The sequence below is a fragment of the Aotus nancymaae genome, unplaced genomic scaffold, assembly GCF_030222135.1.
Source record: "Aotus nancymaae isolate 86718 unplaced genomic scaffold, 86718_ANA_hifiasm-v0.15.2.pri h1tg000051l, whole genome shotgun sequence".
In the NCBI taxonomy this organism is placed as follows: Eukaryota; Metazoa; Chordata; class Mammalia; order Primates; family Aotidae; genus Aotus; species Aotus nancymaae.
Window position 1 is genome coordinate 13368691 of NW_026988465.1, and position 27418 is coordinate 13396108.

Below are 27418 nucleotides of genomic sequence, written 5' to 3' on the forward strand. Positions count from 1 at the left end.
TTCACTTAAACTAACCTGAGAGTAACACAAGCACAGAAAATGTATTCATAGTTGTACTCCAGCTTGGAGCACAGATGTTGACCTAATAGTGGCTTCATAAATGTTTGTTGAATGAACGAATGAATGAACGAATGAAGATGGATGGAGGACAGGATGACACGATGATCACTTTCATCAAACTAGAAAAAAATTACATAAATATACATATATATTACATCTATACTTCTAAAAATTATGGTTAACTACACAAATACAAAATTTACCATCTTAACCATTTTTAAGCACACAGTTAGTGGCATTAATTATATTCACAATGATGTGCAACCATCACCACCATCCACCTCAGAACTCTTCATTTTGCATAACTGAAACTTTTTAACATATGTACATTTAAAATATTCTTAAAAATGTAATTCAATGATCTAGGGTGTGGGGTACCCAGGTTCTTCACTTCCTCCTTGCCCCCACCTGCTGTATATCTTGTGCTTTTCATCCACACTTAGAGCACTCTTTAGCAAGAAATGTGGTAAATGTGGTTGAGACATGTGGTCAATGAAACTCCTGCCTACTAGCTTAGCTACTAGCTGGCAGTTTGGGCTGCTCAAAACGAATTTCCTGGATAATTTTCCTAAGCCCTCACTGACTCCTACTCGAATGTATTGTTAGGAGTCAGCCTTCACTCCTGGAACTGGCTCGGGCTTCCAGAAAGCATGGCTTGTAAAGAACAGAGCCTGTGTGTCAAACAGCCTATATACAACACACACGGCTTATATATGACAGCCATATGATTTGTGGTTTTAACATTTCTGAACTCAAGACTTATTTTATAGATGATTAGTACATAAAAGAGTGGTAGCACCCCCACCCCCAGAAACTAATCATGAAATCTACAGTGCATCTTATCATCAGTGATACCAGAGAAATCAAAGAAAACTGGTACCTATTTCATATTTGCACAGAATCATTTTTCATTTGAAATATTTTACTTATAAAGATCACATTGCCCATCTCACACTTGGAGAAGCATAAAGCAAAGAAGGAAAAGGACTTGAAAAGAGTGATGAGTCACCAGGTGAATAGGAGGAGGCCAAGAGGTGACCAGCCCTGGATCTGATGTGAACTGCTCCCCATGAAAGCCTCTCCACTGCGCTCAGCCTCTGACTCCCCCACCCCACATGTTAAAATGACACAGGGGAAATGAAAATTAAACCAGGGTTAAGCTATTCCTGACATGCTTCCTGCACCAACATTCAACGAGCTCTCTGACCTTCTTATGAGGCTCAGGAGTCCTCCTGGGGAAAAGAGCTGTAACACCTGCTATTCTACTTTGCATGGCTGGTTCAGGCTCTAGAAAATAACAGCCCACCTCCTCCCGAACTCAGCTCTCCTGTTTCCATTTTTCTTTTTGTCTTTTTTAGCTTTAGCTCTACTTCTATTTTCCAACTGGGATCGTGGCTACTGCTTTCTACTTCTACACCCTCCGAGGAACCTAGGCCACCGAGTGAGAGGCCCCAACTCAGCCGGACCCAATCCCCGCTTATCCCACTCAGATATGGTCAGCTGGACACCTAGGCACCCATGAGGAAGCCACTCAGCCCTTGCCTGAAAGAAGACAACGTATCAGCAGCCCACATCTCAACCTTCTTGACTAATAAGCATGCTTACCAAGTGTTGAATTTAACCAGCCAGCACCAAACCAGCAGACTTTCTGTTACACAGAAATAAGTAAACAGCATGAAAAAGGTCCCTTATTAGGTGGGCTCGAGGTGCTGGTATCAGGACTATTTTTGCATATTCTATCATTAGGTCAGGCTGACATCCCAAATCTTAAAAACTTAATAAGAGAAAGAACGCATAAACGCGTACAGGCTTTACATGGAAGGTTAAGTGCACTGGCAGCCTACTGAAATAGAAAGTTAAATACAGCAATGAGATTTTGAAATTTCCCCTTGCAATAAAAAAGAAGGGGCCTTCATAGGAACACAAGCCAGGCTTGCTGAAAAAGCAGTCTTTGTTCCTTAAAAAAATACTGCAGTTCACTACTTATGGAGGACTTAAATTTCCTGAAATATTGTACTATCACTGACCCGTGTACATGGTTATGAGGCTCCCATTCCAATAGCACTCTCAGGGAGAACCAACAGTTTAAAGAAAGCAAATTAGGGTCTCAGTAATAAGATGACTGAGAGCATAAACTATTATTCATCTATCTTTTAAACACTTAAGTAATTTTCATGTTGCTTCACTTGCCAGAGTAAATGAGTTATAAAAACCTCTGCTTTCTCATAAAAGCCTCCACATGCCCAAGGAATGGTGACTGATGTTACAATAAACAGCACGTGCCCCATTTCCTCCCATAAGGAATAATCCTCTTTTTGTGATTCTCCTTTTCACTTCATCTGGAGGACAATCTCTTCCCTCCTAGAGGAGAGGCCCAGGCTGAGAGCATCATGGTTTTGGCAGGGAACTCAGAAAATCTTGGCATCGGGGTTTACTATAAGCTGAGTTAAACAGGAATGCAAGATCATTGGAAGCCCTAGAAAAATAGAAAATATTTCTAGGGTAGCACAGAAGTTTGGCCTTTTCGCTGGTGATTTGTTTCCATTTGTTCACATGCTATGACTCATCATTTCGGTGACACCAAGCAGGCAGCACCATTTCAAGTTCATCATTTTATTAAGCAGTGAGTCAAATGAAGCAAGTGTTTTAAGGGAAATGGTCACTTTCTAATGATTTTTCTCTAGTATGATTTTATTTAATACTTTTACATAAGCAAAGCTGATGTCCCCTCTGACCTCCCCCTTTTAAAATTTCCAGAAGATAAGACATTCTGATGGAGATCAGGCCACAAGACAGTAGTTCAGAAAAGAGTAATTTTTAATTTTTCTCCTTACTCCGTATTTAATAGTGGCCAGGATATTGAAATTCTCTGGAAAACACAGAACCCATTTACATGATGAATTCGATAATATATTATAATGTCTTTTTCAGAAGTGTTAGGAGAATTGATGAGTTAATGTTGGTAAATCACTTTGCAATTCCCAGGTCAAAGATGGGAAATGAACATTATCATTATTTGTTTCACTGGAGGCTCACTGACGAAATGTGGTCTAGGGGGTCTAATTAGGATACAAAAGCTTGTATCTTTGTAGCAAGAGGGGTAAACATTTTTTCAGTACTTCCTTTTACCCAGTTCTCTTCTATGCCAAGGGAGTAAAGGGCATGTTAATGATTATTGATAACATCATTCAACTCCATGTAATAAGTTGACACCAGTGAAATAAACCAAAGGATGCAGGGATGTGTGTATAGATGGTCGGTTGGATGGATGAATGGACAGATGGATGGACAGACAAATGGCCGGTGACCAAAATACATATACTCCTTCATGCTATATATTAAGGCTGCTTTTTTAGAACACTGTCTTTCTTACCCAAATTATCGCTGTAAAAGGAGATCATCATGCTTTAAGCCTCAGAATATGATGGATTTCAATTACTGCAACATATCTGTCAGATTTTTAGTTAGGTACTTTCAATACGGATTTGTCCAATTTTTTCATTAATGCAAACCTTTTTGGTTTAACACCTGTTGCTATTCCTACCCTTCTTGGCCAAACTCATAAAATAAGGATTTTCTAATATATGGGATTTAGAAATTCTGTGTACTATAGAAGGTATTTGAAATTAATGAATAAATGGATAAACAGACGGGTAAGAGGCATCATCTAATCATAGCAGTGTAATAATGTCCAAAGGAACCCTGAAAGATTCCTCGCGCCTCTAGGAAAAACTGAGCTTTGACTGTGCCAGGCAAGTATTTTTCTTAGTAAACATTTATGAGCAAGGGGCTCAATCACTATATTAGTGTTTAAGAACTTTTACTGTATAGAAGCTCTTTCTTTTACTGAAGTCTCCAAAGCCAAGTTTATAATTATTATGCATGCCTGAATAAAAGCTAAGGTAAGATAAGGTAATTTTTCTTCAAAGACAGCCCTCAGAAAAAGCCTAAGCACCCTTAAAATTTTTTTTTCCTGAGATGGAGTCTCATCCCATAACCCAGGCTGGAGTGCAGTGGCGTGATCTCGGCTCACAGCAATCTCCACTTCCCGGGTTCAAGTGATTCTTCTGCCTCAGCCTCCCAAGTAGCTGGGATTATAGGTGTGTGCCACCACACCCAGCTAATTTTTGTATTTTTAGTAGAGACGGGGTTTCACTATGTTGGCCAGGCTGGTCTCGAACTCCTGACCTCATGATTTGCCTGCCTTAGCCTCCCAAAGTGCTGGGATTACAGTCATGAGCCACTGTGTCTGGCCAATTGAGTTCTTATAAAGTTTATCATTTTATGTATTGGTCTCTTAAATAAAGTAGTCTTTATGGAAGACATATTACCTTAAAACTACCTTGATAAATGCGAGTTTGGCACGTTTATATAACAGCCACCTAACAGAACTGTTTTTTCCTTTTTTTTTTTTAAGAAAGAAAACAAATTTGACTAGTAATTATTCTTGGAAGTATGAGTTTCCTAGTTGCAAGCACTGGATGTCACTATAAATAAAAAAGCATTTTAAAGATTACTTTAGAAAGCAACACAGTAAGTGGTTCAGTTGCAGAGTTCATGAAAATACACTCACAGGAAGAATGAAGAAAAACATCTCTTAATAATATGGTTTAGGATACTGTTACGATAATGGTCCCCAACGTATGATGCCTCCCTGCAGCCATGCTCACATTAACTGTGGGCTTGGGTATCTGTCTTGTTTTGGCCAATGGGGTCCTAACAAATGCAATCAATGAATATAGGAATGGGCCCTTGTGGTTTGGGATAAAATTTCTGGTAATAGCATCAAACACAGACTAGATGAACGTCAGGATGATGTGCTTTGGAAAACGGTATTACATGACCCACAAAGGGGTTCGAGAGATGAGGAAGATACTGATATTGTAGATAAGGGTTGTAAGTAAAATTCTTTCATATAATAAGAAAGTGGAAGAAAGCAGTATGTCTAAATTAATGTATATATTATTTCAAATGTCTGTGAGATTAAATAATTTAAGTACAAATCTGATGTTTTAATAGAAATCTCAAAGTCCTTAAATGCTTATGGCCAAAAAATTCATTGAAAGCATAAAGGATGGCATAAATGTGAACTTCTATAGTATAACGCAGGTCCAGACTTCTTTACAGATCTGAAGACTCAACTCTTTCTCTGAAATACCCCTAAAAAAGTATCTCACACCTCTAACCTATTAGGATGGCTACTATCAAAAAAAAAATTTTTAACCAGAAAATAACAATTGTTAGTGAGGATGTGGAGAAATTGAAACCTTTGTGCACTGTTGGTAGAAACGCAAAGTGGTGCAGCCACCATGGTAAACAATCCAGCAGTTCTTAAAAAAATTAAAAATAGGGCCGGGTGTGGTGGCTCATGCCTGTAATCTCAGCACTTTGGGAGGCTGAGGCGAGCAGATCACTAGGTCAAGAGATCAAGACCATCCTGGCCAACATGGTGAAACCCCATCTCTACTAAAAATACAAAAATTAGCTGGGCATGGTGGCACACACCCGTAGTCGCAGCTACTCAGGAGGCTGAGGGAGGAGAATCACTTGAACTTGGGAGGCAGAGGTTGCAGTGAGCCGAGATCGCACCACCGCACTCCAGCTTGGTGACAGAGCGAGACCCCATCACAAAAAAAAATTTGAAAAATTAAAAATAGAATTGCCATATGATCCAGCAATTCCATTTCTGGGTATATACTCAAAAGAACTAAAAGGAGAACCTCAAATTTGTACACTCACGTTCATAGCAGCATCATTCACAGTAACCAAAAGGTGGAAACAACCCAGGTGTTTATGGACAGGTGAGTGAATAAACAAAATGTGATATATACAAGAGTGGAATATTAATCAGCCTTAAAAAAAGGAAATTCTGACACATGTTACAACATGGATGACCTTGAGGACATTATGCTCAACAAAAAGTCACAAAAGGACAAACCCTGTGTGATTTTACTTACATGAGGTCCCTAGAGTAGTCAAATGCAGAGACAGAGAGTAGAATGGTGACTACCAGGAGGGAGGGGAAAGAAGGAAGGGGGAATTTATTGTTTAATGGGTACAGAGTTTTGCACGATGCAAACAGCTGAGACTAGATGCACTAACAATGAGAATATACTGGATACCACCGGGCTGTATCTTGAACCCAGCTACCTCTCTCTGACGCTACTGCCACCATTCAAGCCCAAACCACTATCATTTTCTATCATGCCAACTACAGGTTTCTTACCTGGCCTCCCTGTTTTTCTTGCCACCCTGTTAATATCAGATAGTAAAAGTGTCATGAAAATAGCAAGGCAGAGTAAGAAGACGGGCATACAATTTTAGATAGGATGGACAACGAAGGCCTTTTGGAAGTGACATTTGTGCATTCATTCAGGTCATTTTCCCATTTACAAGCATACGATGGCTCATTTGGACTGTCTTATTCATGGTAATTCTGTAGCCATTCAGGAATGAAACCCTGACAGCACCTGGACACCTTCTGATACTTCTCTCTCCGTATCACGTCTGTTCCCTATTTTCCCCACTGCTAAGAGTAATCGTGCTATCTGTCCTATCTATCACTCCTTCTCTTAGAACGGGCTGTCACCCCCCACTCCCGTCTATCCTACACACACATGCCAGATGAATCTTTCTAAACTGCAGTTTCAATCTTCTTTCTCGTTTCAAAATCCCTTGTCGCTGGTTCCTCTTTGCTTCCTGAATTAAGTCCAGAGTTTCCATCCCAGACTGTCTGACAGTCTACAATATGGCTTCCACTTACCTTCCCAACTGTTTTCTCCCCACTTCCCCCAACACGGGCATACGGGCAGCCCCTTGTCCCTGGAACGTACGCTTCGCTTTCCAGAATCTGTGTCTGATCTCAATGGCCCTTGCACACCTCCCCCCGCCATCCCTGTTGCAAACGAAACTCCAAGTCCCAAATCACCTTCCCTGTGGAAATTGGCCTGATCTTCCCAATGGGAAGTGATCACTTCTATCTTTAACCCTCTGAAGCACGTTTTTACTTTTATTATACAGTTTATCACCTTCTGTCTTAAGCCATATTTATTTGTATACTTTTCCTAGTTTCTTTTCAGATCATAGGATTTTTTCTTTTCAGATCATAGGATTTTGGAAAATCGAATACGGCTTCTGTCTATGCATCACCTAGCAACTCGTTCCTCAAACTGTGGTCCTGGGGCCAGCAGCATCTCAGGCCCTGTCTCAGACCAACAGGATCAGAACCTGCATTTTAACAATATTCCCAGGGGATTCTGACATACTTGATCAACCTCACAGCAGCCAGTCATCTCATACTTGATTGGCTGAACTGACTAGAAAAAGAACATATGAGAAACCAAATAACTTATATAACTCATTCAAAGATCATTGTGTGTGAATAATGCTTTAACTGTATAAAACTAGGGCCAGGCACAGTGGCTCATGCCTAGCACTGTGGGAGGCCTGGGTGGGAGACTCACTTGAGTCCAGGAGTTTGAGACCAGCCAGAGGAACACAGTGAAACCCCATCTCTACCCAAAATACAAAAATTAGCTGGGCACAGTGGCACACGCCTGTAGTCCCAAGCTACTTGGGAGGCTGAGTTGGGAGGATTGCTTGAGCCCCAGGAGGTTGAGGCTGCAGTGAGCTCTGAGTGCACCACTGCACTCCAGCCTGGGTGACAGAGTGAGGCCCTGGCTCAAAAAATAAAGAAAGAAATAGAAATAAAAATACAGTAAAGCTATACAGAAAGCAGAAGATTAACTTTACCAACCTTCTGAGGGAGGAAAACAAATGTCACCTTGGCCAACCAAGTAGATCTAGGAAGATTTTGTCTTTTTCTAAAGCTTATCTATTTATGGGTGGGAAGTCAGCAGAAAACCTGCTTGCCAATAGTACACTTCTCCACTTTAATGAAATCGGTTGGCTGTGAAAATATGTGTATCAAAGTTTTAAAGAGTTTTCTGTCACATCCAGTAGACTTATAATACAGGCTGGTACAGATGGAAGATTTATCCTCATTTGATGTAGCAACAGCACTACGTTCTTTGAACTGTAACAAAGCTTTTGATTTTTTTTTTCCCACGTGGTAGACGAACCTTAGTAAGAAAACACAGACTTGATATGACACATACTCAACTACTGTAAAGTGGGTGCTTAATCAAGTTAGGAATAGGAAGGGGTGGAAGCTGGGGAAAGTCCTGCTGAGAGGGCACCTCGCTGACCACTAGAGGGCATTACCATATGAATAAAATCATCCTGATGTCCACGATGCAAACGGTAGGCAGCACGCGTGGGAATTAACGCGGCTACCGTTTCACTCTTCCTTTCTCCCCTTATAAACGGCCAGAGAGCTAACAGCTGCAAAGATGTGGAAGTATATCTAAACTCTTTTATGTTTTAACACAATAGACCTTTAAGGGAATAAACTTGAGCCATGCTCGATGCAGGACTAGGACTGACATACATTTCTTCAGGGTGCCCGATTTCCATTCTTCAGAAGTCCACAACCTTCCGAATAGCACAGCTCCGTTCTCCTTCAAAATCAATCTAGCAACAAGTCTGAAACCTCCAAAAACTTCTCACACCTGTCATCCTAGCACTTTATTTGTTTTTGAGACAGAGTCTCACTCTGTCACCAGGTTGGAGTGCAGTGGCGTGATCTCAGCTCACGACAACCTCCTCCTCCCAGCTTCAAGTGATTCTCCTGCCTCAGCCTCCCGAGTAGCTGGGACTACAGGCATGCGCCACCGTGCCCGGCTAATTTTTGTATTTTTTAGTAGAGATGGAGTTTCACCATGCTGACCAGGATGGTCTTGATCTCTTGACCTCGTGATCTGCCCGCCTTGGCTTCCCGAAGTGCTGGGATTATAGGTGTGAGCCACTGCACCTGGCCAGTCCTAGCACTCTGGGAAGCCAAGATGAGAGGATCGCTTGAGCCCAGGAATTCAAAGACCACTCATGTCTCTAAAATTTCCAAAAACTGTTTAGCAGCCTGCTTGCTAAAAATTCAAGTTGATAATCTATCCATTGCCAAAGGACATTTCCTACAGGAAGCAAGAGGAAGATAAGTGAGGCTGGGAAGACTGAAGAAAACAGTCCTCAGTTATGAGGAGAATGAGCGCCAAGTGACTGATGGTCAGTCCCAGGCCACCGCACTGCCTTTAGTCATTGCCTTTGCAACCAGGTGATCTTCCAGGTAGCTTAGCTTCCTTCTGCACCTAAACTCATAACGGCAAGACTCTAACCTCACCTCTCCAGCCCTCATCTTTCTCCTCAAATGGTCCCCCTAGTCTTTGTACATACTCATGGGTTTAATTACCAGGCAGGACACCCTGAGGCAGCCAGGTGTTAGCTGGCAAGAGAACACACAAAGGCCTCTCCCTCAATTCGGCATCAGGGCGATAAAGATATTATTACCCTCAAAGCCAGCTCCTCAGAAGCTGTGCCACCACAGCAGATATGAAAGGTTTACCACATAGTTTTCATACACAGTTCTCCTTCCTCAGAAAGCACCATTTGTTTGAGTATCCGTAAATAACTCCTACAGAAGACACAATTTGCTCTAATGTTTTGGAGCTATGGAATTTATTACGATCACAGAACCAGGAAATAGCTAGATGTGAAAACAGGAACGTCTCAAATCACCTCTCCGCTCTAAAAAGAGTAACGTGTTTCAAATTAAAAGCAAAGTCACTGCTGTGTTTACTGTTCTCTCAATTAGGCGCCTGCACTCCCAGGACAAATGTCACTATAGTTAGCTTTTCAAATACTAAATAAAAACAACAGCATTTCCAAGATCTAAGCATTTATAAAAGGTGCTCTCTTTTAAAGATAAAGACAACTTTAGAATGCGGGCCCTTTTTTTTCTCCCAATCAGTTAAAAAGTGAAGAAAAATAGAATGGGCTGAGCAAAAGATACAGCAGGCCCTGTAGTCTCCTTTTTCAAAAAGTTACGCCCACAGATTCTCAGACACCAACAGCAACAAACAGCCGTTCCCTCCCTCCTGCAGGTCAGGGTGAGAACCAATGCCACGAGCTACAGCAACAGCAGAATGTACATTACAAGAGAGACAGAGAGTGGCTTAGACCCTCCGCCTGCCATCACCATCACCTCCCAACCGGAAATGACAACAAGAGGCACTTTCTAGGAATTTGTTGGTGGCTACGATCACGTGTCCTTCTTGCACTCACATTTCTTTTGACCAGATATTATCTAGTAAGCTGTGGTTGAGTGACCCCTGGGAATCGCCATTGAAACAGAAGGCTTTCTAAGTAAATTATCTGTTCAGTATCTGTTCTTATAGTGCAAGCACATTTCAAAAGTTCAGCCAACGGCTAGGAAAATGTTTGGGGCATGCAGAATCCCTTCTACACCAACAGAACTAATCTCACGTATGAATTTTTCAGCTTATGAGCTGGGAAGACATATTAAAAACCCAGCAACGGGCCGGGCGAGGTGGCTCACGCCTGTAATCCCAGCACTTTGGGAGGCCGAGGCAGGTGGATCACGAGGTCAAGAGATCAAGACCATCCCGGTCAACATGGTGAAACCCCGTCTCTACTAAAAATACAAAAAATTAGCTGGGCATGGGCATGGTGGCGCGTGCCTGTAATCCCAGCTACTCAGGAGGCTGAGGCAGGAGAATTGCCTGAACCCAGGAGGCGGAGGTTGCGGTGAGCCGAGATCGCACCATTGCACTCCAGCCTGGGTAATGAGAGCGAAACTCCGTCTCAAAAAAAAAAAAAAAAAAAAAAAAAAACCCAGCAACATGCTTCTCTTCATTAAACAGTGAATGTCCTTTCAAACAAAATCTGACAGGGCAGAGATTACTGTTTGTGCTAATGGAAAGTGATCAAAGCCCCAAGATTCTTTGGTTAGCTGATTCTGAAGCCTGTTCCTGCTTGAGTTTCTACACAAAGTATATCAAAAGAATATAGATATCACTGGAGATTCGAAATGTTTAAAGTATCTAGGACTAGCAAGAAAATATGCTTGCAACTATAGGAAACGGGGAACAGAACATTACCGTTAACTTCCACCTTTTCCCCATAACACAATACATTACACTCTATAAATAGCTTAGCCTGTCTGTTTAAATATGTACCTCCCCCGGAAAAGATAGAGGCTTCCGATCATCTTGCTATTTGAAAGGAATCTTACTCACAAATCAATCTATCAGGCCATGGCAATATTATGGGGATGTGAGAGGGACTGAAATGATCAGGAACGCCACGTGTCTTCCAAGCCAAGTGGGGTCCTACGCCTTGCTGGTTTGAAGAAGTGGAAGAACCGCCATCAAGAGCAGCAACTCAGGTGTCTGTCATTACAGTAAGCAGAAGGTTCTGACCAGCAAGGGTAGCCCCGGGTGCCGGAGGGAGGGAGACAGTGACTTCAAAGCTTTCCCATTCTGTCACACTTCCTGCACCTCTGCCCAGAGGTGGCTGCTTCAGAGACCCGCGCATGCAGAAAGCAGACAAGAAAAGCAGGATGTCAGGAATTCTCTTCTCCGCCAGTAGCATCTTTCCAGTTCTAGCCTAAATGCAGGGGGAAAAGATTTGGGGCTGAGGCATCCCTGAATCCCAGGGAGCTCAGGAGCTCACTCTGATTCCTTGGAGCTGAAGAGTCGCTGCCTGCGAGCTTCACACAGCAGTAGCTTCTCTCATTAGACTCTCTTCTACCACTACAGCCAGGCAGCTATGAAAAGTGACAGGACCAGCAGTCCCAGAAAGCAAAATGGGAGCGCAATACATCCCTCCTCTCTCCCATCCAACAGCCTTCTTCCTCCTTTCTCTCAAACCCAAACTGAAACCCTCTTTTTGGATCTAAAAGGCCAAGATCGCAGTGTGCAGTGGCCTTGTGGAGCTAAAAAACAAAACAAAAAACAAAAACCATCAGCTTTCAAAAATTTTATCAACCGACAAGACATTACCCCTCATGTCCCAGAGCCACAGGGAGGCTGTGTCTGATTGCAAGGCACATCAGCAGGAGAGAGACAGCTCTCATGGCTGGACGGTGAGCCCACTGTTAACAACAGCTAGACTCAGCAACCACACATTCCGTTGTACTTTCTCACCCACATTTAAACCATTTTATCTCCACTAGAGGGCCAGGATGGAGATGAAATTTCAGCCTGACAGTTTTGCTGCTGATTTAAGATTTGGTCCTAAACCTTGGGGAGGGAGGGAGGGAGAGAGGGAGAGCTCGAAGGGAGGAAGGGATGTGGGGATAAGGGAACACTCAGATGCTCAAAGTGGGCATGTGTGGCCGCCAGGTTATCCCTGGGTTCTGCCACAGAAGCTCCATCTCATGGGATGACACTGTTATTAAAATAATATCCGCAAAGTGCAACACAGGACACCTTCAGTGGCCACCCAGGCTCAAACACTGGGTTACCTCTGACTCCTTTCCTTTCCTTGTTTCTTATATCCAAACAGGTGCTCAGTTTGGTCAACTCTTTCTTTGTAGTGTCCCCCACATTTGTTCCTTTATAAGGCTCCCTTTATAGTTCTCAGAAGCTTATCTCCTCACGCCTGCAACTGCCTTCCCTCTGGGACCCAGTCTCTGTTTTCTCCACCATCTCACGGGCTGTGGACACAGCCATAAAGCACATCTCACCAAAATATGGTTGGTCACATCCCCAACTTGTTGAAAAATCTCCAATGACTGCCAACCCCCAATTCAGGACCCCTCTACAGCACTGCCCACTTACACCGTGATCACTCCTCCCTCCCCACCGCCACCACCCGCAAAGCCCAAACCAACAACAAGCACCAGGTCCTGGGAATCTGTCACTGGCTGGGACTATGGGTCTTTCTTGCGGTCAGGTTTCTCTTCACCACATAATACACACGCAGCGAATGTGGTTGCGGGGTCCCCATTCTTTGATTTGACATATGTGATGTGACCCCGATCTCCTTGTCCAAGGCAGCCTCCCCCTTTCTCTCTATGAGCTTTCTATTCTCCATGTTGAGTCCCACACGAAGCTTCCAACTTATTTTACATGTTCGGTTACTGTGTTTTGCTCAGCATATGTGTGGCCCCTGTCTGGAAGCCCATGTCTCTGATCTGGAGCTGAATTGTGGTCTGTTCACCAGGATCCCAGACGAAAGATGAAAGCATGAGAGAAGTGGATGCAGGAGGGGGATGGAACAGGGCGGTCCATGCATCTGGGATGGAATCATGGGAGCATCCCGGACAGGTTAACTTTAACTTAATAAAGCTTCTTAATTTTTAAACAAGCATAAGGATCTCCACCTCATTCAGGAAGAACAAGGTCAGAAAGACAAAATGGGACCAGCTAACTTGTGAACTGTGCGTTGAGCTGTGGACTGTTAGACAGTGATATGTCTAAGACAAGGGCAGTGTCTGGCAGGCCACGCCTTTAGTGTGAGTTTAGCCACCTGCTAAATTGAAATTGATTTGCCCATGTCCTTATGATTGTCCAGTCACCATAGCTAATTAATATTAACTATTTTTCTTTTTTTGAGTCTCACTCTGTTGCCAAGTGCAATGGTGTGATCTTGGCTCACTGCAACCTCCGCATCTGGGTTCAAGTGATTCTCCTACCTCAGCCTCCTGAGTAGCTGGGATTATAGGCACCTGCCTGGCTAATTTTTGTATTTTTAGTAGAGACAGGGTTTCACCATGTTGGTCAGGCTGATCTCAAACTCCTGACCTCATGATCTGCCCACCTCAGCCTCCCAAAGTGCTGGGATTACGGGCGTGAGCTACCGCACCTGGTCTCTGCTGTTGTTTTTATTAATGCTCTTTTAATTTTAGCAAATATTTTTGAGCCAGATTGGATTGTTCCAAGCCTGGGCTTTGGGGTCTGCCAGGTACGTTACAGCCACAACACTATCAGGAGCAAGTCACGATGCATTTTTATGCTCATTCATGCTTTTACCCTACACATTCATCGAGCACCTACTGTGTGATATGTGAGATGACTGGGATGATGTGAGTTATATAAAAGGCTAAAAGCCACGCTTAGACGTAGCAGGTGACAAGTGTCCCTTCTAGGCCAAAGCTTGGAAGCATTTAATTACTGGTGCAATTTTCCAATTTTTCTCTCTTCCAGTGATCATGAAAGAGGCCCCTAGATGGCTGGATTAAAAGATCAGTGCAGATTGCATCATGGGGTTATGCACGGAGGACAGCTGTCCTGGAGCAACACCGCATCCACAGCGGTCACTGATGAATGAGAAATAAAGTTTTATTTTGCTAAGCTACTGAAAGTATAGGGTTGATCGTTTCTGCAACAGAAGTTTATCCTATCCTGACTAATACAATAGCTTTTATTTTCTCTATTATTATCGTTTGGTAACGAATCATGTCTAACAAGGCCTTGCGACAGGGTTTATATTATTGCCCTCGATATCTTTTAATTTCCTTAATGTCACCTTTACTCCCTCCTTGCCTCTTAATGAGACAAGAGCCTCCTGAAGACAGTGACCTTGGCTTGTACTTTCAGAACTTACCTTTTCACCCTCCGACTCACATTTTCCTTCCTCCCTCACCATTTCCCCCAAAATTTAGCTGTGAGCTTTGCAAGCAGTAGCTGTTTAACATATAACTGATGACTTGATATTTTCCCACTAGGAAATAATTCCCAATATGCAATGACAATTATTCATTTGCATTAACCAATACCACTAGGCAGGCACAGGTAATCAGAAATTAAGTGCAATGGCTACAAGAAGGCATTAGCTATTCATCTGCGGGTTTATTTTAGCCGTGGCCTTGATTCTATGTCAACCATGGCTAATCATTTCTTACTTGTGTTGATCCTAATATCTTTAGGTCTATTTAATGATTTTGGTCTGGGCTTCTAAAATTCTCACTCAGTCATTTCTTCATTCATACAAATACAGCAGTCAGTTTCTGAGAGGCAGCAGAGAATAAAAGCTATGGAGTCCGACTAGCTGTGGGACGGTGGGCCGGCCACTTTGCCTCTTCGTGTCCCCAGTTCCCTCACCCACAAAATGAGAATTTAAAACATATCTTGTAAGGTCGTTGTGAGAATTACACAAGTTAATAAATGCAAGATACATAGAAAGTTATTTTAAATTTTAAGATGAGGCAGTACTGGGCATATTGTAAGTGTTTAGAACGCTAATATTATCATATACTGAGCACCTACTATATGGCAGATATTAGAGGGATGAGAATGAATAACAGGTTGCCCAGTTCTTCGGGCATTTGCTATTTAGTAAGGGTAATAGATGTGTAAGCAAACAAGTGAAGTATTACAGAGCCAGAGAGAGAGAGAGAAGGAGAAAGAGAGAGAGAACACAAGTATATACAGATACATAGGCACAAAAGCACACAGGTATGTAGGTGCACACACACACACTCACATACACGAGAGCACACACATGCACACATGCCAACTACTGCCAACTGATGAGCAACACCCAGAGCAAGAAGGGACAGCGATGGCTGAGCTGGCTCCTACGGGCTTGCCAGACAAGACAGGGCACAGGGATGTCCGGGTAACTAAACAGTGTGAGCAGAGGCATGAAACAACATCTATTCATTTATTCATTCAACAAATATTGATCAAATCCCTCCTATGTGCTTGGCACAGTTTTAAATACTGAGATACATGCCTTCCACGAGATTGACAAGGCTTCTGCTTTCACTGAGCTAACGTTCTAACAGAGGAGACTCACAATAAACCAGCAGTCAGATGCAGAAGCCCAAGCGCTGGGAAGAAAACACAACAGGTAAAAAGGCTTGAGGGAGCTGAGGGCGGGTAGGCCTGACGGGGTGCAGGGAGCAGAAATGTGGCCAGAGCAGGAAGGAAACACCACGCCCCACCCCAGCTCTCTATGGGGAGGATTTCCCTTACGCCCTCTGACCTGTTGCTCCAACCTTTTCTTCCCCAAGGGTGTGGAATGAGTAACCTGGCTAGGGCTAAAGCTGCTGCAGCCTATGTCCCTCTCCTTGGATAGGGTTAATCTATAAAATTTGGAGCCAGGTTAGCAGGGATTTGGGCCTCTTTCTCCTTCCCTGTTCACACAGACAGGTACCTGTAGACTCAGAACTTCGCTGCAGGTGGAGTGCCACCAAACTTAGACTGGGGAACAGGTAGGTGGCAAGTTAGCTCACTGCCCTCGGTCACAGAGGTGCGTTCCGGCCCCCGTCTGCCTCAATACTCGTCTTATTTCTCAGTGGGCTCAGAACTTAGGATGGGAAGAGAACTCTTGTAAGATAAAAGTTTTCACAAGATAAAAACCTTCCCTCCCCTAAACAGACCTCAAAACCAAATTAGGAATCACTATCCTAATCTATCAAACCTAATCTTTTTGTCATCTTAATGAAGAATCACTCAAATCTCTTACTTAATTGTCCAAAAATATTGCTAGACTGAGAAGCCTGGTCCCAAAGACAAATTCAACACAACGAACACTGGGAGTAAGGTGGGGAAAAGGATTTGGCACCAGTATAAAACCTAGGGGTACATGCTATGGTGAGCAGCCTCGAAGAGGAAGATGAGGAAATGTGAAGTCTTTAGCTATTCTTACCTTATGACTTTATATCCACAAGTTTTAAAAACCACATTAGGAAAATAATTTCTTGAATTTATCTTTTCTTTGAAGAACTGAACAACATCTTCGATATATTTACACACTTGCCTCACAATTTCCTTGGGAGATAGAGTGAGAATATAATGTTGTCATGAACAATTATTAATGTCATGGTTACTATCCACAGAGTTCAGTTCTGAGCATTAGAGACTTTTTTTTTAAGAAGATGAAGAGGAGGATACATGGTTCCTAGCCTTGAAGGGCTTAGCCTCTATCTAGAAAACAGGCCCCCAAAGCAATATATATATATATCTCTCAAAGAAAAGAAATATAAGATCAGTGTCTAATGAATGGCAAAGATTTTTTAAAATGCTTCAGGAGTTCAGAGGGAAAAAAAGCCTCTTGAAATTAAGAGTTCTTACAATGCATCCATCGAGGATTATATAGATGAGAAAACACTAGAGAAATGTGAAAGCTCCAAACCACACATCAGCAGAGAATCAGCAGTTAGAAACTGCCTGTCCGGTAAAAGCTCCCAGAAGATGAGAAATGGGCGTTGCATGTCTTTGTGCAGTCCTACTGGGCCCGGCACTGCAGGCTCCACCGGGAGGTGTCTCCTCAATCTGCAGCATATTAAAGCAGCACTCTGTTTCCCTGGATTTCACACAGCTCCATGTCACTTCCCACACATTTCAGCCTGGAGCAGCTGACCACGATGCCCAGGAAGCACCCTCCCCACCAGGCCCTTTTGACAGAGCCTCTGTGCCACAGGGAGGATGGAAAGCACAGACTCTCTACCTCCTTTCTATTGCTCAGGCAGGGAAGGGCTGCCAGCCCTGCTGACCCATTCAGAGGCCTGCGGAAGGTTCCTACAGGCATTGCCTTCTCTCTCATCAAGTTTCAAGCTGGACCGGGACGGGAGGCAAGTGTCAACAGCAGGGGTAGACAGTAGCAATTACGAAGACCACATTCTCCGCCTATCACAGGCCCCAGGAGGGGAAAGGCAAGAGAGGATAAGGTGGGGAATGAAAGAGGGTATCAGGGCTGCCCTCATCCTGCCCAGGATACACTGGCTGTCACAGTCATTCTGTGTTTTCTGGATGCACAGTCATGTTGCTATGGAACCAGTGCATGTCATTGCCACCTGGCCTCTAGCAAATACAATCGCAGTGCTGGCAAGAGCATTTCTCTGGATTTCCCTTAGAGAGATACCACTGATGGTGAGTGCTGTTTGAGCTTAGAAACAACAGCAGCATTGTTCCCAAGACCCAGCCCCACTGCATACTATGAAACCGAACCCAGAAATTCATGTTTTACAAGGTGTATGTTCACCTGGGGACCAGCTTCTGAGCTTATTTATGTATTTTTTTTGAGATGGAGTTTCATTCTTGTTGCCCAGCCTGGAGTGCAATGGCGTGATCTCGGCTCACCGCAACCTCTGCCTCCAGGGTTCAAGCAATTCTCCTGCCTTAGCCTCCTAACTGAGATCACAGGCACGCATCACCACACCTGGCTCATTTTTTGTTCTTTTAGTAGATACAGTGTTTCTCAATGTTGTTCAGGATGGTCTTGAACTCCTGACCTCAGGTGATCTGCCCGTCTTGGCCTCCCAGTGTTGGGATTACAGGTGTGAGCCACTGCGCCCGGCCTCTGAGCTTCTTTTTAGGAAAAAAATACTCATGGCTTCTATCTGTGTTTAGTTTTTTCTTATTTGGGAAAAGCAAACGGCTTGTAATATTTTGCATAACGGCTTGTAATATTTTGCATAATAATTTAATGTCCTCTTGAACGTCAACATGAACTGCTCATGACCTCAACAGGAAACCAAAGTAGCCACTAGTGGTCTCCACGGGCTCAGACAGTCCTTCTTTCATCCATTTCATCCTTCAGATCCTTCTCTACCAGTTTATTCTATACCCAAACGATCCTATGACATAGGCATGGAAATGGACATTCCTTCACTTTCTGGAGGCCCTTAATTGCCCCCTTCTTCTAGTCTAACTAATCTCTTGATTCTACAGACAACTTTAGGTTCCCCAGACAGCAACGGGTGTCAGTGAGCCACAGTGTACCGTGGTGTGCTCTGAGAATAAACCTTTTGGACTTTTCTCAGATAAGACAGGGAAATGGACACATTCACACTTCTAATGAATGCACACTCGTGTAGACCCAGGTCTGCAGAGAGGAGAGACCAATATTAGGATAATTCAGCAGATGATCCCTCATGAATCAGCAATCCATGTTCTACACTCCGTTCAGTACATTGGTAGAAGCCAACTTTATGTCTGTATCTGATCAAGTTCCTTAATAATAACTCTAGTTAGGGAAGAAGACAAAGTGATGACGTTAACAAGTTGGATAAAATAATAAACACAAGCTCTTAATGCCACGCTTTGACCACTCCCTAGGTGAGATGAAATGTTTTGGAAATAAGTGCACTTAGCTCACCAACCTTTGAAATGGACACAATTAAAAGCAAGATTTAGCCTAGGACGTCTTAAACACACACACACACACAAAGTCTACCTTCTGGGATTCTGAGAATCATGTTCTTAACTTCTCTCCATCTTATCACACAATTGCACTCTTATACCAACATAACTTTTAAAAAAAAGAATAAATGTTTCTCAACAGGCTCATTGACTGTAGGTCAAATTTGTACTTCAGTATAGGAACCCTGTTAGCCATTCTTCCGCAGGTGCAGGCAGCCTCGAGTCAGGTGTGTGGGTCTGCAGCTGGACCGCACACACCTGCGGGTGCACTGTGACTTCTGGCTGCAAAGCAGATGTACCACCGAGTCTCAGCACGTGACAATGTGGTGTTGCAGATGCAGTGGTTTAGAAAGCGCGCAAAGGCAAATAAGCTTCTCAGATGACATCCACAACAGAAGCGTTCTGGGCACACTCACTCTGCCAGCTTCTTTACTTAGTAGCCAACTATGATTATGAGAAAGTCAAAAAGTTGATCAACATCACTCCTGACCACTGCCTTAGGGGTGATCATTATTACTGTCCCAAGACCACATTAAGTTGAACTACCTATAACTCTATAGCCTCAAAAAGAATCTGCAGATTCCAGCTGGATGCAGTGTAACTGAGCACTTTGGGAAGCTGAGGTGGGCGGATCACCTGAGGTCAGGAGTTTGAGACCAGCCTGGCCAACACAGTGAAACCCTGTCTCTACTAAAAATACAACAATTAACCAGGCACGGTGGCAAAAGCCTGTAATCCCAGCTACTTGGGAAGCTGAGGCAGGAGAATTGCTGGCACCCAGGAGGTGAAGGTTACAGTGAGCAGAGATCGGGCCATCACACTCCAGCCTGGGCAACAAGAGTGAAACTCTGTCTCAAAAAAAAAAAAAAAAAAGGATCTGCAGATTCCAAGACCAGCCTTGTGCAGGGCAAACATCATGCAGCTAAGAGCCAAACACACCTCTGTCATAATCCCAGCTCTGCTACTCTCCACGAAGCCCCACAAAGGTGATGTGGTGATGTGAAGCCTCTGGGCCTCAGCTGCTTCATCTGTACATAGTGCTTTCGCCAGACAAGCTCTCAGGTCTCATCTGGTGCTCACATCTTATTATTCTTGGTCATGGTATTCATGAGTCAGCACAGTCACGTAAAGAAACTGGACGGTTCCCCCTTGCCCACAGCTGTATTTCTGTGCACCAGTTGCTGAGGGAAAGAAACTTCCTCTCTGTGAGCTGGACAAGGTAATAGCAATGATGATGACCTCGCAAGAGGCAAAGCATGTGAACAGCAAAAAGAAACAGCAGAAAAATCTACGAGGGAAAGAAACCAACCTCTCCAAAGGACCCAGTGATGAGGAGAGTTAAAGAATAGGAAAAATACCTTGGTTCCAAGCAGGAGAGAAGTCGAGAATGCATGCTGTCACACACTTTTTCCTGGAGCATCATAGTAACTGGATAACATTATTGATGTGGGTGAAAATACATGAACAATTAAAGGATCACTCACCCTATGAAAACAGCAGGTCAATTTCTTTTCACGAAGAAAACGGTCTAATATCTTTGGAAAACTGGAAGAGAAATAAAGATTTAAAAAAAAATTAATAATTCCATTCTCTAAATCAGTGCAAATGAGCAGGCCTAGAGACAAGAAATTCCAGCCCCTAGCACTTTGGCCTTTATTAGGTGCACAATAAACGTCTGAAGAACAATAGATGCGTGATTATTTGGCTGACTATATGAATTTTAAAAGCAGAGCTTTGAACAATCAAAACGTAGAGAAGAATCACAGGCATGATTCATTTATCATGAGCTGTATGGTCCTTGTGACAAGCAGTGCATATTGTAATGCACAAGAAATCATTTTTTTAGGTGCGTTTTAAAAAATGTCATGTCCTCCATGCCCACCATGATGCTTACTAAAGAAGTCTTTTTTTTTTTTTTGTATTTTTTTAAAAGTAATGATTTTGTAGAGATGGGGGTCTCACTATGTTGCCCAAGCTGGTCTTGAACTCTGGTCTCAAGAGCCCCTTTCACCTCGGCCTCCTAAAGTGTTGGGATTTGAGCCATTGTACCCAGCCTTGTTTTGTTTTTTTGGGATAGGGTCTTGTTTTGTCACCCAGGTTTGTCAAAGATCTGTGCCCATTTTATAGTTGGAAACCCAGGGGACTGAGTCATTTGCTCACATGCATACAGTTGTGAGTGGCAGAGCTGAGCTCAGGCCCTGGGATCCTCCCTCCAAAGTCCCTCTCATAGGGAAATTCAGTGACCATGGGTGGTCATCGTAGCTCACTGTAGCCTCAAACTCCTAGACTCAAGCTATCCTCCTGCCTTAGCCCCTAAGTAGCTGGGACTACAGGCGTGTGCCACCACGCCTAGATTAAAATGTTGTGGTTTTTTCTTTCTTTTGCAGAGACGGAGTCTCACTACATTGCCCAGGCTGTGAAGAAGTCTTAATAAATAACCAAAGTACCTCATTCCTCCACTTTGCTTTTTCCCAAAATGATACACCCACAGCTCCCCTCCCCACAGTGATCTGTATGTAATTAGGCTCATATGGGAATGTGGACTTGGCAGAGGGGCTGGAGGTCACATATCAGGCTGACTGAGTAATCCCGTGAGGAAGCCACTGTGTCTGAGATACTGACTAACCAAACAAAGTGTGGGAAAGAACGGAGACGATGTGAACGCTGGACAGAGGAAGCCTGAAAGACAAAGCGAGATAAGGCAGCGACGGCAACGACGATTTAATCTACACCACACAAGGAACTACGTTCAAGATCCAACTCAAAAAGAATTTCCAGATACTATTTTAGAGACGCCTTTGCAGGTTTAGGAGAGGTTGGGAGGCAAAGCTATTCCAGCTCCTGATGTTCTGCAGGTAAGTTTCACAGGATCCCAGAACCTTTAGGATTCATTCTGTGAGCTGTGGAAGGCCACAGCTTTCCCGCCATTTTCCTCATGTGGCCACCAGAACGGGATGGTGCTTGCTTAGGATGGCCTACCAGACTGCAGGAAAATTCCCAGACTCAGTTTCTCAGAATGTGAAGGGCACGGCTCCAAGTCCTAGAGACTTGCAGCCCACAAGTGTTTAACCTGACACTATGCAGTCAGACTATCCTAGGCCAAGTGGGGCTACAAAGACAAAGGTTACGTTCTAATTGAAAAAACTGCCAGAAAACCACGCAAACACTGAAAACAGTAGATACTGGCAAAATCTCTAGGTACCTTCTTCGTTTTAAAGCAACACTTTATAATCCACTCACACACATTGACCTTTTCATCCTAACGGCAGACGAGATGTCTACAGTATGAATTCTTGGGACCACAAAAACTGATTTCCGAGTCAGACCTCAGTCTGAGCCTCAGCTCAGTCAGAGAGGAGCTGTGTAGTTCCAGTTACTTAAACTCTCTGAATCCTTTCCTCATGTGCATCATGGCAATAACAATACCAACTTTGTAGAATGTTTCTAGTTTTTAGTGCGGCGCTTGGCACAAGAAAGAGATTGAATAAAACAAAAAAGCATTATCAAATTTGGCACAACATTTCACATATCTGTAACAACAGAGGAAAGACACAGGAGAGACTTTGATGACTTAAAGATTTACCAGAATGTGACTGGGCATGGTGGCTCACTCCTATGATCCCAGCTCTTTGGGAGGCAGAGGAGGGTGGATCACCTGAGGTCAGGAGTTCGAGACCATCCTGGCCAATATGGTGAAACCTCATCTCTACTAAAATTATAAAATTAGCCAGGTGTGGTAGTGTGTGCCTGTAATCCCAGCTACTCAAGAGGTTGAGGCAGGAGAATCGCTTCAACCCAGGAAGTGGAGGTTGCATTAAGCCAAGATTGCACCACTGCACTCCAGCCTGGGCAACAAGACCGAAACTCAATCTAAAAAAAAAAATTATCAGAATGTGAGTACCTGCACCATATTCCCTTTTCCTCACCCCTCACAAGTAGATGAGATAAGTTACCGTATGATCCAGAAATCCCACAATCCCACTGCTGAGTGTATGTGTGTATGTGTGTACACACACATACACTCAGCAGTGGGATATACACACACACACACACACACACATACACACAAGAGAATGGAAATCAGCATATTGAGGACAAATCTGCACCTCCTATGTTTGCTGCAGCACTGTTTACAATAGCTAAGATTTGGAAGCAACCTAAGTGTGTACCAACAGATGAATGGATAAAGTGTGGTATATACACACAATGGAATATTACTCAGCCATAAAAAAGAATGGGATCGTCATTTGCAACAACATGGATGCAACGGGAGATCCTTATGTTAAGTGAAAAAAGCCAGGCACGGAACAACAAACTTAGCTTGTTCTTAGTTATTTGTAGGATCTAAAAGTCAAAACTACTGAACTCATGAACACAGGGAGCATGAGGATGGCACCAAAGCTGGGAAGGGTAGAAGGGGCTGGAGGGGAGGTGGGGATGGTTAATGGGTACAAAAAGTGGTTAGAGGTTGGGCATGGTGGCTCACACCTGTAATCCCAGCACTTTGGGAGGCCGAGGTGTGCAGATCATGAGGTCAGGAGATGGAGGCCAACATGGTGAAACCCTGTCTTTACTAAAGATACAAAAAAATTAGCTGGATGTGGTGGCACATACCTGTAATCTCAGCTACTTGGCAGGCTGAGGGAGGAGAACTGCTTGAACCTGGGAGAGGGAGATTGCAGTGAGCCGAGATCACGCCACTGCACTCCAGCCTAGCAACAGAGCAAGACTCGGTCTCAAAATAATAATAATAATAATAAAAGTAGTTAGAAAGAATGACTAAGATCTACTATTTGATAGCACAACAGGGTGACTGTAGTCAATAACTGTACATTTTAAAATTAAGAGTGTAATTGGATTGTTTGCAATGTAATGAATAAATGCTTGAGGGGATGGATACTCCATTCTTCATAATGTGTTTATTTCACATTACATTACTGCATCAAAGCATCTCATATACTCCATATATATACACACCTACTATGGACCCACAAGAATTTTAAAAATTAAAAAATAAATTAAAATATTACAGGACTATAGAGTCAAAAAAAGTGGAAGAGACAAATGAGAACAAAATAAATCTGTTTATTGTATAATAATTTGATAAATAGAAAAACCCAAGTTATACAAATCCGCAAAAGTCTCACTAATAATCACTATTAACATTCTGGTTAAACGACCTCAGACTCTCTCCTATGCCCAGGCATACAGAGTACATTGTACCATATTTACAGAAGGAAATCTCTCAATCTCTCTCTCTCTCTCTCTATATATATATATACATATAATCTATTTATGATGTACTATGATAGTATTCATAGTATTTTGCTGTCTGATTTTTTTTACTTATTAATTATATTGAAAACCTCTTTTAGCATCAGTAGATGCATGGACATCATAATTTTGAGGACTGCAAGAGTACTGCATTGAAGGAATGACCCAACAAATAGGTATTTGTTGAATTTACAGAGTCTCCAAAGTGCCCCACATTTATAAGAAATGACTACATATTGTGGTAGCATGTGGTTCGTTTCCTTCCACATTTTTCAAAATTGTGAAAGGCAGGCTGAATAAATTAAAAAGTCTTAACAGCAAAAAACTCTTTTGGTTTGAGTGGGTGTGGCATAGAAGAACACAAACTAACACATACACCACAGGGAATAGAACTACACGTTAGAATATTCAGTGGCTTTCCCATGTATCAAAAAAGGACCCAGTTTTAAAGAAGAGGGACAATGGGCGAATAGGGATGTCTAAATCAGGTACCATATCATTAAGTCTGAAGTCAAGCAAACGTTCTTATTTTCAGCCCAATCATGGCAGAGTTACTTAATGATACAGAGAAGAGTTAACTGAAAACTGTATGATCTTGAGTGATCCTAGAAATTAAATCACATTATTGGAGTTGAAAACCTAAAAAAAAAAAAAATCAGGACTTACCATGTTTCTTTAGAAGGTATCACAAGTTAAAATGTTCATTCAGTATCAATATTTCTAATTTAAGTTTCTTCTCAAAGAGTATGCTGGGTTTGGTAAGAATATATGTGATATGATGTGCTGAAGTCACATGACACACCTTGCCCTCAATTAAGGGTGCCATAACTTCACCAGCAACCAGTGGCGTTCCAGGAAAATCCTACTTTTGAGGGGAGGCTGGGGAAGTGAGCGTATCCCCACGATGGACAGAGTGTGTGAAAATCATATTTCCTCCAGCCATGAATGCAGAAAACTTTTTTTTTTTTTTTTTTTTGAGATGGAGTCTCGCATTGTCGCCCAGGCTGGACTGCAGTGGCGCGCCGTCTCGGCTCACTGCAATCTCCGCCTCCTGAGTTCAACCAGTTCTCCTGCCTCAGCCTCTCAAGTAGAAGCTGGGACTACAGGCATGCACCACCAAGCCCAGCTAATTTTTTTTGTATTTTTAGTAGAGACAGGGTTTCGCCATGTTGGCCAGGATGGTGTTGATCTCCTGACCTCATGATCCACCCACCTCGGTCTCCCAAAGCACTGTGATTACAGGTGTGAGTCACCATGCCCAGTCACAGTTAACCCTTTCTAAGTATCCAGCACTGTTCCATGAAGCAGGCAGGAGATGGAGCTGGCGGGGAGCAGTAGAGGGAGAAAGAACACACCATGGCAGCAAAGAAATGCCAAGGGACATAGATACCGGCTGCAAAATCCTGGCGAGACCAAAGGTGGAGACGCAAAGTAGAGCAGCACAGAGTCGGATCTGTGACACCAGGGTCCATAACCAATGGCAGGTGACAGTCCCTTTACACGCCACCTTACAACAAATGCTCCCTAAATGCTTCATCTCTGGTCCAGCTGATGCAATTTTTAAGGGGAGTGATAATTTGTGGTGGGGGTCACGCTCTTAGAAAAAAAAAATGTCTGTTATATTTTTGCCATGTAAAATGGAATCAATGTTGCGAAATAAGAACACAGACCTTAAATGTTAGCACTGGATGGTGTCAGAGAGAGTATTTCTTTGACAATTCACTCTAGGTACTTACTATATCATGGAATATGAACTGAGCTACTTTTAACAAATCTCTTTTCATAGTACAATTCAGGGGTGGGTCAGATGTTTCTGGATCTAACAGTGAATTTCTCATAGGGACAGAGTTTTTGCTCTGCCCAACTCTCTTGTGGTCACTGCTTTTCCATGAGTGAGCAATAGATGGTCAGGCTGTGTTATATGCTATATAATGTCTTTTTTATACAATCAAGACTAAATCTGCTGGGTACAGTGGCTCACACCTGTAATCCCAGCACTTTGGGAGGCAGAGGCGGGCAGATCACTTGAGGTGAGGAGTTCAAGACCATCCTGGGCAACATGGCAAAACCCGCCTCTACTAAAAATACAAAAATTAGCCAGGCCTCCTGGTGCATGCCTATAATCTCAGCTATGTGGGAGCCAAGGCAGGAGAATTGCTTAAACCGGAAGACAGAGGTTGCAGTGAGCTGAGATCGTGCCACTGCATTCCACACTGGGCAACAGAGTGAGAGACTCCATCTCAAAAAAAAAGACTAAATTATACATTGCTTTTAAAGGGAGCCTCATATCCTTTGAAGGTAACATGAGAGGGCCCATAACATATCCTGTATTCCAGATCTACCCATAAAAGCATGTGGTTTAGATTCTAGCATCCAAATCCAATTGTGTGTCTCTGGTAAACATGACTTGGCCAGTAAAACTGCTGATACTACAGTTACGTTATCATATATTTTTGGACTACTGACTTTGGGAAATGTCTTGCCACCATATTGTATCATCCTGAGTAAGCAATAAGTTCCTTAATATCTGCCACAACCACTTGCTGAGTGGCTAATTTGTGTGGACACATTTTTATCTGTTATCTCTAATGCTGACAAAATCTCTGTAAAATAGGTTTTATTAGCCTCATTGTACAGATGAGGAAAACAAGGCTCAAGAAAAGCAACTTAGTCAAGGTCACCAGTAACTGACAAAGATAGATTTGTCTGGGTTTCACGGTGAAAGAGAAAAGATGAGCTCCCTGGCAACACACACGAGAGATTAAAGTCTCAATACATAAGCATTCTGACAAACAAAAAATTAGCACTTGCAGCTGGGCACGGTGGCTCACACCTGTAATCCCAGCACTTTGGGAGGCCGAGGCGGGTGGGTCACCTGAGGTAGAGAGTTCGAGACCAGTGTGGCCAACATGGTAAAATTCCATCTCTACTAAAAATACAAAGATTAGTCGGGCATGGTGATGTGCGCCTGAAATCCCAGCTACTGCGGAGGCTGAGGCAGGAGAACTGCTTAAACCTGGGAGGTGGAGGTTGCAGTGAGCCGAGACCGTGCCACGGCACTCCAGCCTGGATGACAG

At 43.2% G+C, this 27418-nt stretch overlaps 1 protein-coding gene across 5 annotated transcripts in view; it reads right to left on the bottom strand.

Annotated features, from left to right (window-relative positions):
* Positions 1-27418, bottom strand: part of LOC105733862 (uncharacterized) — a 435752-nt gene that overhangs the window by 164479 nt on the left and 243855 nt on the right. For all 5 annotated transcript variants that reach the window (XR_010337548.1, XR_010337547.1, XR_010337546.1 and 2 more), the window contains one exon: positions 20552-20612. The gene's annotated coding sequence lies outside the window, so the exon portion shown is untranslated. The remainder of the gene's footprint in view (positions 1-20551; positions 20613-27418) is intronic.